The following is a 15,041-nucleotide window of genomic DNA, read 5'->3' as shown; positions in this document are numbered from 1 at the left end:
TCTTGAATCCAAGTGTCTGGATTCCCACTTCAATACTGTTTCCATGATAATATGGCCCTTTATTTACTTACTACTCTACCTGTGACAGGAAATCAGTTAACAGCAATGGCACTGCATTGTAATAGGTCAGCCGGCATCAGAGTGATGCTGCCTGCACTACATCTCAGCATGTGCAAAACTTTAGATCAATTGGGAAACCGTAGATACAGAGTAAATATCTGGGTAGATCATTACTGTTTACAAAGCACATTCAAAAATGTACCTTATTTGATCCTCATGACACTGAGGTAGGACTAGACTTGGTCAAGTTTGTTGGTGTGGTTCATCACACCCTTTTCCTCTGAATTTGAAATCAATTAAGAAATTGACATAGACTTGAGAAAGGGATCTAAATTCCAGCTTTATCAAGTCAATATATAGATACAGACATACATATATCTCATATATACCATCCAAGGACATGCTTATTGATTGTAGAGAGAGGGGAAGGAAGGGAGAGAAAAATCCAGGGGCTTCGTTCTTGTACATGCCGCAACAGGGGACCGAACTCTCAACCTGAGCATGTCCCCTGACGGAATCAAACCCACAACCTGTTGGTTTATAGCTTGCTCCAAACAACTGAGCCACACTGGTCAGGGCAAGTTTTTTACATTCTTGAATGTAACCAACCAAATCACAGACTCCCCTGCAGGGACTGTGTACTGCTAGTTAGCATTCCATGAGGCTGACCCGAATATACTACAGATCCAATGGAGGTCAGGTCAAATCTTAAACTCTGTAGTGGTGCCCAGTAGAAAAACCTGGAGCAATTTATTAGGCCATCTAAGCAGATGAATTAGTCTTTCTCTTATAGGGAGAAAAAAGAGACTAGACAGGTTTCTTCTGGGCAGCTGTTCTCAACCTTCCCTAGTGCATTAGAATCAACATGGGAGCTTTGAAAATACCAGATGCCTGGGCCCCATCTCCTGACTAACTGAAACCTGATCTTTAGAGGTGGAGTCTGGACATCAGTAGTTGTAGAAGCTCCCCTAGGTGGTCAAGTTGCCCAGCAAGGGTGATAATTCCTTAGAGAAAGTCTCAGTAGCTTGGTCCGTGCTTTAGGACTTTAACAGGTGAAGAAGTGGGTCCGAAGTGATGCATGACTTGCCAAGTTCTCTCAATGGCAGAGCTAGGGTTAGAATCCATCTACTTTTTAAAAAAATAATTTTAGACCAGGCACTTATTGCTAATTCAATGTTCTTTGCATCTCCCTCTCTCTCCCTCTTTTTTTTTTTTTTTTTGCCTGAACTGAAAGTGTTCTTTCAGTTCATGAGGATGTAAGATATATTCAAGCTGATTGTGTATATTGAAGCCAACTGCCACTAAGAGTGTCTGCTAAATCGAGGGAAACAAAAGCGTCAAACCAATCAATTTGACCAGAAACATTCAGGAAAGGATGGCTTGGTGAAATATTTCAGACTTACAGCCACAGGCATAGGTGAGGAAGACCTTATCAAGTTATACACGGGCTCTTTCGACCACGGATAACACAGCTAACATCCTAAGCAGCAGTGATGAAGGAGTTGACATTACTGAGAAAGATAACAATGTAGACATCTGCCTAGGAGAAGACACTACAGTTAATCCATAAGCACAGATTTCCATGACAGGAAACAGTAAGAAAAGTTCAACACTGCATATAAGTACTATGCATACTTTCTACCCCAGTTTCTTTTAGATCTAGCTGTGAGAGGATATGATTATTTTGCTGCTTATAACTGAATAATCAGTCTTACAACCTCTGTAAATATGTGGAAGATTTAAATGGAAAAGTAAATTTGTTCATGATGCCATTTTTCTTCCTACAAATAAAGACTGGCTTTAAAATGTTGCTTGGGAGTTTTAAAAGCTAAACTAAAGATCCATGAAATAAGTTTAACTTCTCGGAAATTAAGTTTATGTTACAGCTAGAAAGCTACAATTTTAAAATTTTGTAACCTTGACAATGAACTACAAGGCTTATCCTAACTTTAAAAATCTACAATTACCTGTGCTCAAAACTCCTTTCTATTTTTGTAGCTGCAGAATATTTCTGAGTTCTTGCATCACTCACCACCCCTTTTAGCCAACTCTGTTTAGGTGTGTTAATCTTTCCTCCTAAGCCACTGTACATGTAGCCAGGGGCAGAGTTAGTGGAGTAGGGAGAACTTTGCCCCTGACTCTGCAATTAAAATTCTGCCCTTTATATATCACTTCCCAGGGCTTCTTGTTGGGAATGACATGTCAATGGGCAGCTTTGAAATAATCTGTTGTTTTTTTTTTTATTTCTGCTGAGGACAGTATCTCATAAAAGAAAGGCATGTGATGTGTGATTACTAGATGCCTATGACGTTCGCTGTAGTGTAATTATAATTACATTGTTTAACCCTGGCCTGCTGCAGGAATTTTTCTCTGGTCCTAGGTAATTTCAGAATCAAATACTTAGCAGCAAGAGTTTGAGAAATCGTCTTCACACCACTCTGTGCAAGAGGACAACTCAACCATCAGGTTTAGACCTATCCGATTTTTAAATATCTTGGAGAAGGTTTTTACTTCTTTAGCAATTCTGGAGTTTAACATTTGTCACTGGAGGAAGTACTTCTTGAGGTTCTTGTCATTGTGCTAGCCAGACTAGCTATGGAGACAACTTTTAAATTGCTGGTGTCAGCACAGGCACAATGACACTAGTGAGACAGTGTATTGTGTGTGCACTCACACATGCTCATGTGTGCTACCCATTATGTGGTTTCTGTACCTTTGGCTGGCTCCAAGATGTTGCTGTTCCCTTCCTGTCGATAGTTGGTCTCTGTCCTTTCTCCCAGCCCAGAGCTCCTCCACCACTATAAAAGTCAGGGCATGGGAGTCACACTTCCAACACTTTCTACCTTGTGTTTGTGCAACACCTATTAGGAAGAGAAATATGAGAACAACATGGTTACAGCTCTGTGTGTTGAAACATAAATCCAATAATGTAAGAATTGAAATGAAGATGAGAAAAGAGAATACTTGACAGTGAAGTTTTCAACCTTACCACCAATAAGCAGACTGACAAGTATAGATACAGAGGTTGATGTATCCAGGAGGAGGAAAGGACAAGACGCTTCCCCAGCCACTCTCGGCTGAGTGTTTCATGGGTGCCCCAGTGAGGAAACTTGGTAATTGATACCTGAGCCACTATGCATTTATACATGCATATTATTTGTAAATTTCCACATACATGCATGTACATGTTAATTATTTTAAACTTACCCCCAAAAGAAGAAGATTCACTCTTTTATTTATTTTTGGTTATACTTGTGAACTCTCAGGCAACATAATCTCTACAAGGTACTATTAAGGACAGGACCTTGAATTGGGTTAAATCTTTCTTTACATTCAGATAAGCCCAAATCCTTATGTAATCCCATAAGGGGGATTCTTATGGGATCATGGGATTCTTATGTGCCCGTCACTTTCACCTGAGCATGAGGCCAAAAGAGGAATAAAAGCTGCTAGGTGACACTGTAGGCAGAGCTAGACTCTGTGACAGAATGGACTTTTCTTTGAGAAATGCAGCACCAAAGCTATCTTAGAGCAAAGGCCAAGTAGTTGATCTGGCATAAAGCAGATGTCTCTTCTCAAATCAAGATTTGGAAGGATCTGTTTACCATTAATTAGCCTATTACCCTGATGGTGATTTTTCTGTATGTGCCTGTTAGACCAGGTATCCAGTATCTAATCTCTTCTCTTTATGCAGCCATGAGTACCAAGGCAAGATTAGGTAATCATTCATATACTAGCAGATCCAGAAACACAGTCCTCTCATAATACACCCTCATAAAATTAGGCAGTTGGGAAGGTGAAAGGGTCATGTTGGATGCAGGTGCTATTTAAGGAAATTTCTTGGTATGAGAACCAACCTTCAAAAGACAGCTGCATCACTGAAAATTTTGGGCACTGGTGTCCTGCTTTCCTTTCCTTTCTTCCTCCTAATTCACATATTCTCCTCACCCTCCTTTTCTTCTTTCTTTCCCTTCCTTCTCCTTCTCCACCTTCACTATAATAATGATGTGTAGGTCACATGATTAGACATGAAGGGCAAAAGGGCAGTCACCATGCCTTCCTAGGGCTTAATAAAGTAGTTGAGCACTGGAACACTGAGAAGGTGGCAGTTTGAATACAGTTGCATTCTCTCCAACTAGCACCTCCAATCTTGTCAAGTGGTAGCTAAGGCCTATGGGTATATAAATGCAAGTGAGACTATGGGCTCTCTATGAGTCCTAGAGGGAAGAAGGGTGCCGGGATTCCCCTACCAAAGACTACAAGAGAAACCATTATTGGAAATGCCCAGGGCAAGAACCAACAAAAAAATCCAGGGAACACTGGGCTGTCAGAGAACTTGTGAGAACTAAGAATAAAGGCTGATTTCAATGCTACGTGAATGTGTGGCTTTTTTCCCCGCCCCAAAAAGACAAAAAAGGACTGAATGGTGGGTTGTGTTCTCCCTGTCTCAGACTCCAAGAGAATCTACAAAGACCAGGGAGCAGGGTATTTTCCTCTCTGCTGTAATTGTCTAAGTTGTCTTAGACAACTTAGTTGTCTTAATTGTCTCCTAAGTTGTCTTGCTGACAACTTAGCCTCACACGATGATCTCAAAGAGAAGAGATCATTTTGCCTTGTACTATGTCTATGACTATTGCCTCTTAGGATAATCCACAAGCATTCACTGACTTAACAAAGGAAATAATATATCCAAAGGGGCTCAATAGCAGAGAGGAAGATCAATCAGGTCAGATTAAACATATACCAAGAAGATACAAATGCAGGAAAAAAGAAAGACCTCTAGAGCTAAGAAGAAAGAACAGAAGAAAGGGAGAAATGGGGGGAAATGAAAAAGGAAAGGGAAAGGGAAAAGGAAAGGGCAGAAAGAAATAAAAGATTTTCCAGTTTAATTCTATACATGAATGAAAGGAGAAAATGATCACTGTTGGAACCTAAATTAGTGGGCTAGAAGATCAAATGGAGAAAATATCTCAAAGCACAAAGCAAAGACATAAATCTACTGAAATCACGGGGAAAAAGACAACACACTTGAAGACAGATCCAAAAGGCTAGCACAAAATATTAGGATATATGAATGGATAAAAGACACATATGAAGGACTTCTGACCAAGATGGAGGCATAGGTAGATACCCTGGGCCTCCTCACACAAACAAAAGAAGGACAACAACAAATTTAAAAACGGAAAACAACCAGAACTGCCAGAAAATCGAACTGTATGGAAGTGTGACAACCAAGGAGTTAAAGAAGAAACATTCATGCAGACTGATAGTGTTGGGAACAAGAAAATTAAGAACTAAATGTGACCTTAGTAAACAGGAACCGCATTGTAGCTAAAAGGAACTAACAAGGGAGACAGAGTACAGGATGCAGTTGAGCAAACGTCCTGTGTCGTGCAGATGTTCTCCCCTGGGTATGCTAGATAAGCAATGCTTTGTTTAGTTTTAAAATTTTGAATTTTACCCTGTTCCCGCACATGGTCTCTGTAAGCAAATAGCTAACTGCCACGTCAGCTTCTGTGAAACGCTTGCTCGCGCCAAAACCCCTATATAAGGACTTAGCTGTAAGCGCTCAGCGCGACTCTCATCTGCAGCCCTTGTGGGTACCGTGTCTCCGGACACTTCGAGAGTTCGCCTCTGTGCAGGTTAAACTTGGCCAATAAAGCAACATCTTTGATACCCTGAAAGTCTCCGATATTTGTTCTTGCGTTTGTTGGATGCAACATTAGCAGGGGTGGAGATGGGCAGCAGGGGCAGAGAGGACTCACAGCAAGATGGTGGCTAAAGGACCAAAGCAGTCTCACATTTGCTTGTGGATAAACTGGGAGGAACAACTGGGGAATCAGACAGACCTCACAACCCAGGGCTCCAGCACAGGGAAATAAAGCCTCAAAACCTCTGACTGAAAAAACCTGTAAGGGTTGTGGCAGCAGGAGAAACTCCCAGCTTCACAGGAGAGTTTGTTCTGGAGACCCACATTCTAGGGTCCTAGAATGTACACAAAACCACCCACCCAGAAATCAGCACTAGAAGGGCCCGATTTGCTTGTGGGTAACAGTGGAAGTAACTGAAAACAGACAGACAGCTGAGCAAGTGGCATTGTTCCCTCTCAGACCCCCCCCCCCCATAGATAGTGCAACAGTGCAATGATATGGGTTGCCCCACCCTGGAAAATACCTAAGGCTCCTCCTTACTAAGTAACAAGCATACAGAGACAAGACAAAAAAAAAAAAAAAAAAAAAAAAAAAAAAAAAAAGGCCTAAATGAAAGAACAGATCAAAGCTCCAGGAAAAAAAAAAAAAGTAAGCAATGAAGAAACAGTCAACCTATGAGGTGCACAGTTCAAAACAATGGCAATCAGGATGCTCACACAATTGGTCGAGTATGATCACAAAATAGAGGAAAGAGTGAAGGCTATGAAAATAAAATAAAGGAAAATGTACAGGGAACCAACAGTGAGGGGAGAAAACCAGGACTCAAATCAATGATTTGGACCAGAAGGAAGAAAGAAACATTCAACCAGAACAGAATGAAGAAACGAGAATTCAGAAATATGAGGAGAGGCTTAGGAACTTATGGAAAAACTTTAAACATTCCAACATCCAAATCATAGGGGTGCAAGAAGGAGAGGAGGAAGACCAAGAAATTGAAAACTTGTTTGAAAACATGATGAAGGAGAACTTCCCCAATTTTGCAAAGGAAATAGACTTCCAGGAAGTCCAGGAAGCTCAGAGAATCCCAAAGAAGTTGGACCCAAGGAAGTACTCACCAAAGCACATCATAATTATATTACCCAAGATTAAAGATAAGGAGAGAATTTTAAAAGCAACAAAAGGAGACAGCTACCTACCAAGGAGTTTCCATTAAACTATCAGCTGATTTCTCAAAAGAAATATTGCAAGCAAGAAGGGGCTGGAAAGAAGTATTCCAAGTCATGAAAGGCAAGGACCCACATCCAAAATTACTCTATCCAGTAAAACTATCATTTAGAATGGAAGGACAAATAAGGTGCTTCCCAGATAAGGTCAGGTTAAAGGAGTTCATCATCACCAAGCCCTTATTCTATGAAATGTTAAAGGGACTTATCTAAGAAAAAGAAGATCAAAAATGCAAACAGTAAAATGACAACAAACTCACAAATATCAACAACTGACCCTAAAAAAACAAAAATGAACTATGCAAACAACTAGGACAGGAACCAAATCACAGAAATGGAGATCACATGGAAGGTTATCAGCAGGGAGGGGGAGAAGGGAAAATGGAGGAAAAGTTACAGGGGATAAGTAGCATAAATAGTAAGTACAAAATAAACAGGGGGAGGTTAAGAATAGTATGGGAAATGGAGAAGGCAAAAAACTTATATATACGACCCATGGACATGAACTAAGGAGGTGGAGGAAGGTGGGAGGGGGGATGCAGGGTGGAAGGGAATAAAAAGTGGAGAAATGGGACAACTGTAATAGCATAATCAATAAAATATATTTTTTAAAAACCCTAAAGCTGGGTTTCTACATGATAATAAATAAATAAATATCAACCTCTGGGGGAAAAAAGACACATATGAAGGAGAGGCAGTAATTGAATATATAAAATTAAAAATTTGCCCTGGCTGGCATAGCTCAGTGGATTGAGTGCGGGCTGGGAACCAAAGTGTCCCAGGTTCGATTCCCAGCCAGGGTACATGCCTGGGTTGCAGGCCATAACCCCCAGCAACTGCACACTGATGTTTCTCTCTCTCTCTCTCTCTACCTCTATCTCCCTCCCTTCCCTCTCTAAAAATAAATAAATAAAATATTTTAAAAAATTTTTTGTTGGACCAAGAAATACCTGAGTCTATGGATTATTGGGCCTTTAAGTAGGCACCTGTGTCTAGTGGACTCCCACCTCTCCTTGGCAGGCAGAATAATTGGCAGACATTGATTGTCACAGCCAAATGTCATTTGGGTGCCTCATCCCAGCTCTGGTACCTGGGCTGGGGTGCCCAGCTTGGGGTCAAGACCCCTCTGAAATCTCAGCCAGCTTTTTTGCAGCTGTGAACTTCCTACCAGTCTCAACGTGGCTTGTTCTGTAATCCTTGTTTGTAACGTTTCTCTTCAGCTAGTCTGCAGTTGGTTATTCAGGATAGTTGTTCTTTTTTTTTTCTTTCAATTTTAGAGAGAGAGAGGAAGGAAGGGAAGGAGAGAAGAGAGGAGAGAGAGAAAGAGAGAGGATTGAGGGTGGATTTGTTCTACTTATGCATTAATTGGTTGATTTTTGTATGTGCCCTGACTAGAGATTGAACCCTTGATATATCCCAACAATGCTCTAACCGAGTTATCCAACCAGGGCAGGATGATCATTCCATTTTGGAAACTGCCATGGCTGGTTTCAGAAGCTATGACCTTTCATGGCTAAGGCTGAGTAAGAGAACTTGGGACCATAAGCCACCAAGGAGACAAAGCTTATATTCCCGGCACTGGTGCTTTTTCTGCCCCCTTCACTTTACCCTGCTTGGCCCCAGGTGAGTGACTGGTCAACCAATGATGGGTAGGATTCCTCAAGGGAGGGACGACCTAAGACAGGCATGGTCACAATGGGACCATCAAGGAAGGACTTGGGGGGCTATAGAAAAAGGGGGTGATGGGCACTCACCCCTCAGCTTTGACAAAGCCTGAGTCCTCATTCTGTCTGCAAGAAGTCTCCTAATCTCTTGACTGCCTTACTTCCCCTGCCTGGCTTAAGCCTGAAACAATGACAGAGGGCGGTGCAGCCCTGTGCTGGAAAGGGCGGGTTCTCCAGGGCAATCAGGCCTAAGAAAGAATGCATAAAATCCTGTGAAACCTGCTTTGCTAAGAATGCTCTCAATTTTCTGATAAGGGTCCAAGCATAAAATGAGTTTGTATCCCAAAGTTTTATGGCACTTTAGCTAACTGACCCTGACTCAGAATAAGCCCTCATAGTTCTTTGAATGTTATCTATTGTTTGATCATTACTGCCTGACAATGATTGATGAGCTTTACCTGTATTCCTGTGCAAACTGAACCCAATAAAAGCCCATTGAGGAACAGGCTCAAGGCCCTCCTCCTCTGAAAGACTGGCCACCTTTCCTCCCCAAGCAGATCATGTCTTGGTAGACTTATTCTTACCTGCGACAGCCAAGGGGCTCTGTGGGCAGAGCCACCCCACAGTTCTATACTTTAGTTGTAATTCCAGTTTGGTCCTGGGAGGACGTAAGTCCTCCTACATTCCACCTACACCACCACCATCTTTGTTCTCTCAACTAATACTTTATTTCAGAACTGGACAAATTTGGTACACAACAAATATGCAATGACATAGGAATTAAATAATACAATCAATATACTTAATGCAACAGCTATGTATAGAATCTACTTCTCTCAAACAATGAAATATTTTTGGTACCCATAGAATATTTACAAAATTCAGTCATATTTGACCACAAAGAAAACCTTAACAGATTGTAAAAACTACATCCTCCTGTCTTAATCCAATAAAGTTAAAATAAGGTAAAGAATACCATAAGCTATACACAGAAGAAATCAAAACAAAATTATAAAATGTCTATAAAGCAATTGAAAAAAATGTTTTGCCAAAATCCAAATGAAGGAAATATATACCTTAAATGTTTTCACTATTAAAGAAGATAATGTCAAAAATAATGTTAGTTTTTATTTAAGAAATTAGGAAGAAAAAAAGCAAGTAAACCAAAAGTAAGAATCATGAAAACCAAATTAATCATGATGAAAGCTAAAATGAATGTGATCAAAAGAAGTAGAAGGTACAAACAAAATCTAAAATCCCTCTGAAAAAGATTAATAAAATCTGGCCCAATTAAGAAAAAACTGAGCAGAAGTGAATAAAACAATGAATTCTGTAGAATACTACAAGTACAGGAAAAATTAGAAGGATGAGAGGAACTATGGTAAAAAATTGCAATCCTAGTGAAAATGGATGGTATCCTAGTAAAAATACAAATTACCAAAATAGATCCTGAAATAAGAAAAAATACAAATAAACCAATTATTATTTTTAAAAAACTTGAAATGGTACTTAAAAACCTTGCATTGATGACATGGGGTCACAGCTGAGTGTTCACTTTTAGTTAATTCTGATATAATTCCAAATGCTCAAAGCCTAGAGGAAAAAAAATAGGACTCTCTTCAATTCATTTTAAGGTTTAATAACAAAGTTTACTATTACTGACATAGCCCTGGCTGGTGTGGTCAGTCTATTGAGCTGAGAGGTCGTGGGTTTGATTCCGTCAGGGCACATGCCTGGGTTGTGCGTGGGGTCCCCAGTAGGGGGCATGCGGGAGTCCATGGATCTATGTGTCTCTCCCTCTCTTTCCCCTCCCTACCCCCTCTCTAAAAAATAAATGTAATCTTTAAAAAATATAATTGACATATTTCATCTAATCTAAAATGTCAATGATTGTAAAATTAACAGTGTTTTATGTACCATTAGACAAATTCTTAACACTTAGGATTTTTATTTTATATTTAGTGAAGACACTGCTGGGCTTATTTTAAGATTATCTTCTGCCCTGGCTGGCATAGCTCAGTGGATTGAGTGCAGGCTGCGAACCAAAGTGTCGCAGGTTCGATTCCCAACCAGGGTACATTCCTGGGTTGCAGGCCATAACCCCCAGCAACCACACATTGATGTTTCTTTCTCTCTCTCTCTCTATCTCCCTCCCTTCTCTCTCTAAAAATAAATAAATAAAAACTTAAAAGAAAAATAGTTAAAAAAAGATTATCTTCTGTCACTCTTGTGCATTGATTAAAAAAAAGAAAATATTTTCATACTCATTCTCAAGCTCTTCCGAATCACTCTTTAATTCAAAGCCGATGTCTGTATTTTTCCATACTATATTATCCTCTATGCCATCAAAAGCATTAATAATGCTACTTTTCCTGAAAGAAGGATTCGTTCCTAGTGTTTGTTTTTTTCCAAACTGCTGATGTTCACATGGCAAATTTTGATGCCATAGCTTTCTTGCTCTTGATTCAAGTGTTAGTGGAAATTTTCAGACAAGTTGAACAGGCACAGGCAATTACAACTATGTTGCAACTCAGGCTGGCGGACAGCAATTGTCAACTGCATCCTGATTTCAGAGACAGTGAAACACGAAAAAATATGTGTTACCTAACTGGTGAAAAAACAGTACACAAACAGAAAACTATAAACTAATCTCACATATGGAAAACAGTTGCAAACATTCTAGATAGTTAGCAACCAGAAGCTTGCAATGTACCCCCCAAAATCATGACCAGACACCAGAGCTTCAAATTCTGAGGAGCAGTCGGACAGTTCACAGGAAGAGAAGTTGAGTGAAGCTAGTCAAGCCATGACTAAATTAGTGCTGGTATCACTTTTTTAGAAAAACAGTACTTGACTACGGTACATTTACACAATGGAATTCTATGCAGCAGAAAGAAAGAAGGAGCTCCTACCCTTTGCAACAGCATGGATGGAACTGGAAAGCATTATGCTAAGTGAAATAAGCCAGGCAGTGAAAGACAAATACCATATGATCTCACCTTTAACAGGAACCTAAACAACAAAACAAAGAAACAAGCAAAATATAACCAAAGACACTGAAATAGAGGACAGACTGACAGTGACCAGAGGGGAGAGAAGAGGGAATTTCAGGGGAGAATGGGTAGGGTTTACAGGACCAAATTTATAGGACACATGGACAAAAACTAGGGGAGGGTAGTGGGGAGGGTTGGGTGGGTGGGCTGGAATGGGAGTAAAAGGGAGAAAACTGTACTTGAACAATGATTAAAATTAAAACAAACAAACAACAACAACAAAAAAACAGTACTTGACCAGGGGCCCAGAGATCCCAGTTACAATCCTAATTCAGTCCCCTAGCAGCTCTGTGACTTGGACCAGTATGTGTCACTCCTGGGTCTCAGTGTCCTCAAGCAAAAGGAGGGCACACCCAAGTCCATTTTCAGCTCTGATAGTCTGGGGTCCCTAAGACTAGGACAGTGGCTCATCCACTAATAATCCAGCCCAGGTTTTGTACAGGACTTTGTGCAAGTCAAACCCTGGGTTACTCAGGTAGAAAACTGGTCACACTGCTCAATAAATCCATCTGCTCTTTAATTTCACACAACAGTGCAGAGTCTAATGGCAATGCAAATGGAAATAAAAAATTACCACGTTCCCCTTCCCAACTTATTCCAGACAAATATGCATGTCCTGGCTCCTTTCTGAACCTCCCCCTCCATTAAAGCCCCATTAGGCTTCCTGTGCAATAGCCTTCAGTGAGAGTCACAACACAAGGCATTAAACTTGTTTTTGCTGCCACCTTGGAGCTTTCTCACACACTCCGTATTCTTCTCTTGATATTTCTTTTATTTCAAATGAATTTAAATATATTTATTTACCTTTTTATTGTGGAAAAAACATACATAACATGAAACCTTCCCTTTTGGCCATTTTAAGTGTACAGTCAAGTAGCATTAAGTACATTCATGTTGTTGTACAACCTACTTATTTACTTTAAACATTAAAATAAAAAATAACCACATGTCCTAAGTAACAAATTCAAATAGCATCTAAATGTGTCAAATGAAAATCTCCCTGTCATTCATTTCAAAGGAAATGGCTCTTAAATTTCTTGTAAATCCTTCCAGAAATATACTTTTTAATCCTCATCCAAAGATACATTTATTAATTTGAGAGAGAAAGAGAAAGAGAGAGAAACATTGGTTTCCTCCTGTACACACCCCAACAGGGGATTGAACCCTCAACCTAGGTATGTGCCCTGACTGGGGATTGAACCTGTAACACTTTGGTGTACACAGGACAATGCTGCAACCAACTGAGCCACCTGGCCAGGGCCTTCCAAAAATATTTTGAATTCATGTATCAATATATACAGTAAATACTTCAAAATATTTATGCAAGCAATTTTTTAAAGGTTTATGTACATTGTGCTGTCCCTTGCTTTTTTCATATAAAAAATATTGTGGGGCTGTTTCTAAATCAACACATACAGCTCTACCACAGTCTTTTTGTTGTGTGACTATGAGGTAATTGACTTAATCAATATCCTATTGATCGCATCACGTCTCTAATTTTTCGTCACTATCGTTTTGTTATTGTTGTTGTTGTTACTATTGTTTTGCTGTTACAAACGATAGTGCAATAATCATCCTTGCATATATAACTTGTACATTAGCTACCATATCTGTAGTCTCAGTCCCTGACAGGGAAGTAGCAGGATCAAATAGGATGTGCATGTAACTGGTTTATTTGTAAAGGTTCTCTTGGTAAAGAATAAACAACATGAAGTGGTATGTTGTGTTAAATACTATTTGGGATTTTAAGGGTGTCTTGAGCAGATTTCATAACTTTCCAGTCCATTTAAAACTTCAAAGCTGATTCAAAGCTTTCCCCTTCCCTTGAGAGACTTGGGAGGGCTTCCTCTATTACAGAAACGGAGGAGGGATGGAGATCCGGGGAAAGGCAAACACCTTGATTTTTAACATCTCTTGTTGGCTGCACTGCTTTTCTGGCTAATTCAGGCAGAAGGTTGATGTTATTTGGTGGTAGGCATCATGATTTTGAGTTCTTCGTGAGGCCTTCCCCCACATGGGCGATACAGTTGCAGCCCAGCCTCTTCCGCTCTCCACCTCAGCTCCCAGCACTGCACGGGTAAGATCTTTTATTTCACAGTTGTTGCTTCCTGAATGGATAATCTTCTTGGATGGAGTACTAACAAGATAATTTAAGACCAGATACCTTCTGTAGGGTCCTATCAATCCATAGGACAATCCAAGTGTTCTTGCCACACCAGATGGTGGAAAGCTCACCACTGTGCACTTTTTCCAACTCTTTTTCCCATGTCAGGCAGGCACAGGGGAAAATAAACCTGTCTCTGCCAAAGCAGGCCTCTGTTAGGAAGCAAAACATCTATCTCCCTTTCTTTCTTGCTGGCAGCTCTAATCTTTGTTGACGATTCTCTTGGCACTCATTCAGTTGCATTCAAGCAGAGGAAAGCATTCCTCCTTTCCTCTCCCAGAGAAGGGAAAAGCCTCAGATGGTGATCACAGTCTTCTTTTCTCACAAGACCACCACTGAGTGTTCCTCCTGCTCCTCCCCAGTCTTCTTAGATTAACTCAGCATGTTGTGAGGGAGGTCTCCTTGAGAGTAGTACTAGTTTTGTTTCCTTCCAGAAGTCCTAGGAATGTGTTTGATCCCAATTCAAGGTAATCAGTTGATGGCTCTCTTGAAAATGTATACATATCTCGTTTTTCTTACCTAGTGTCTTGTGGTTTCGGCTTTCTTTGGGTTTTAAATGCAATTTAGAGACAGAAAAAGTACCCCTCAGTTTCTTGTTACATGCATTTAGCTATTACAAATTACTCCCTGGAAAGTAATACCACATATAGCATATGGGAATGCCTGCTTTGCCTAAGAGCTCCCTAGCATTCCCTTCAACAGTTCTGAAGACCAAACTCTCTGGCAGAAGCAAACCTCTCTGTTTACTTTGTATTCTATGGGAACAGGAAAGAAAAAGAAACTAGACTAGAAATGCAGAACACCAATCCCCTGGTTATCATATAAGTGTTTCCTGTTTTGATGCTGGACTGTTTTGATGGATATGCTTGAACTCCAATAACTGGCCACAGAGTCTTGCTTCTGTGAGGCTGAGAGCAGGTACTGCCAGAAGGCAGTAACCTGTTGGGAGCACTGGGCCTGGAGGGTAGAGCAGAAACCTGCACTCTTTGAGGCCCATGTTGAAATGCTTAGGGAGAGACGCCAAGGGGAGCGTGTTATAAAAAAATCTGGCTGGCCTTTGTCCTTGAGGCCTGGGAGATAACCAATAAATCTCTGGAATTTTCAGAGTAATAGCAGTGTCTTTGTTATTCATGGGCGGCCCCTCAGACCATACCTAGTAGTTTATGCTAATTAGGTGACTCATGGTGGACCCCTAGACAGTTCATATTAATGAGATGACTCAGGAT

This window comes from Phyllostomus discolor, chromosome 2, assembly GCF_004126475.2.
Source record: "Phyllostomus discolor isolate MPI-MPIP mPhyDis1 chromosome 2, mPhyDis1.pri.v3, whole genome shotgun sequence".
NCBI lineage: Eukaryota > Metazoa > Chordata > Mammalia > Chiroptera > Phyllostomidae > Phyllostomus > Phyllostomus discolor.
This window is presented reverse-complemented; position numbering follows the sequence as displayed.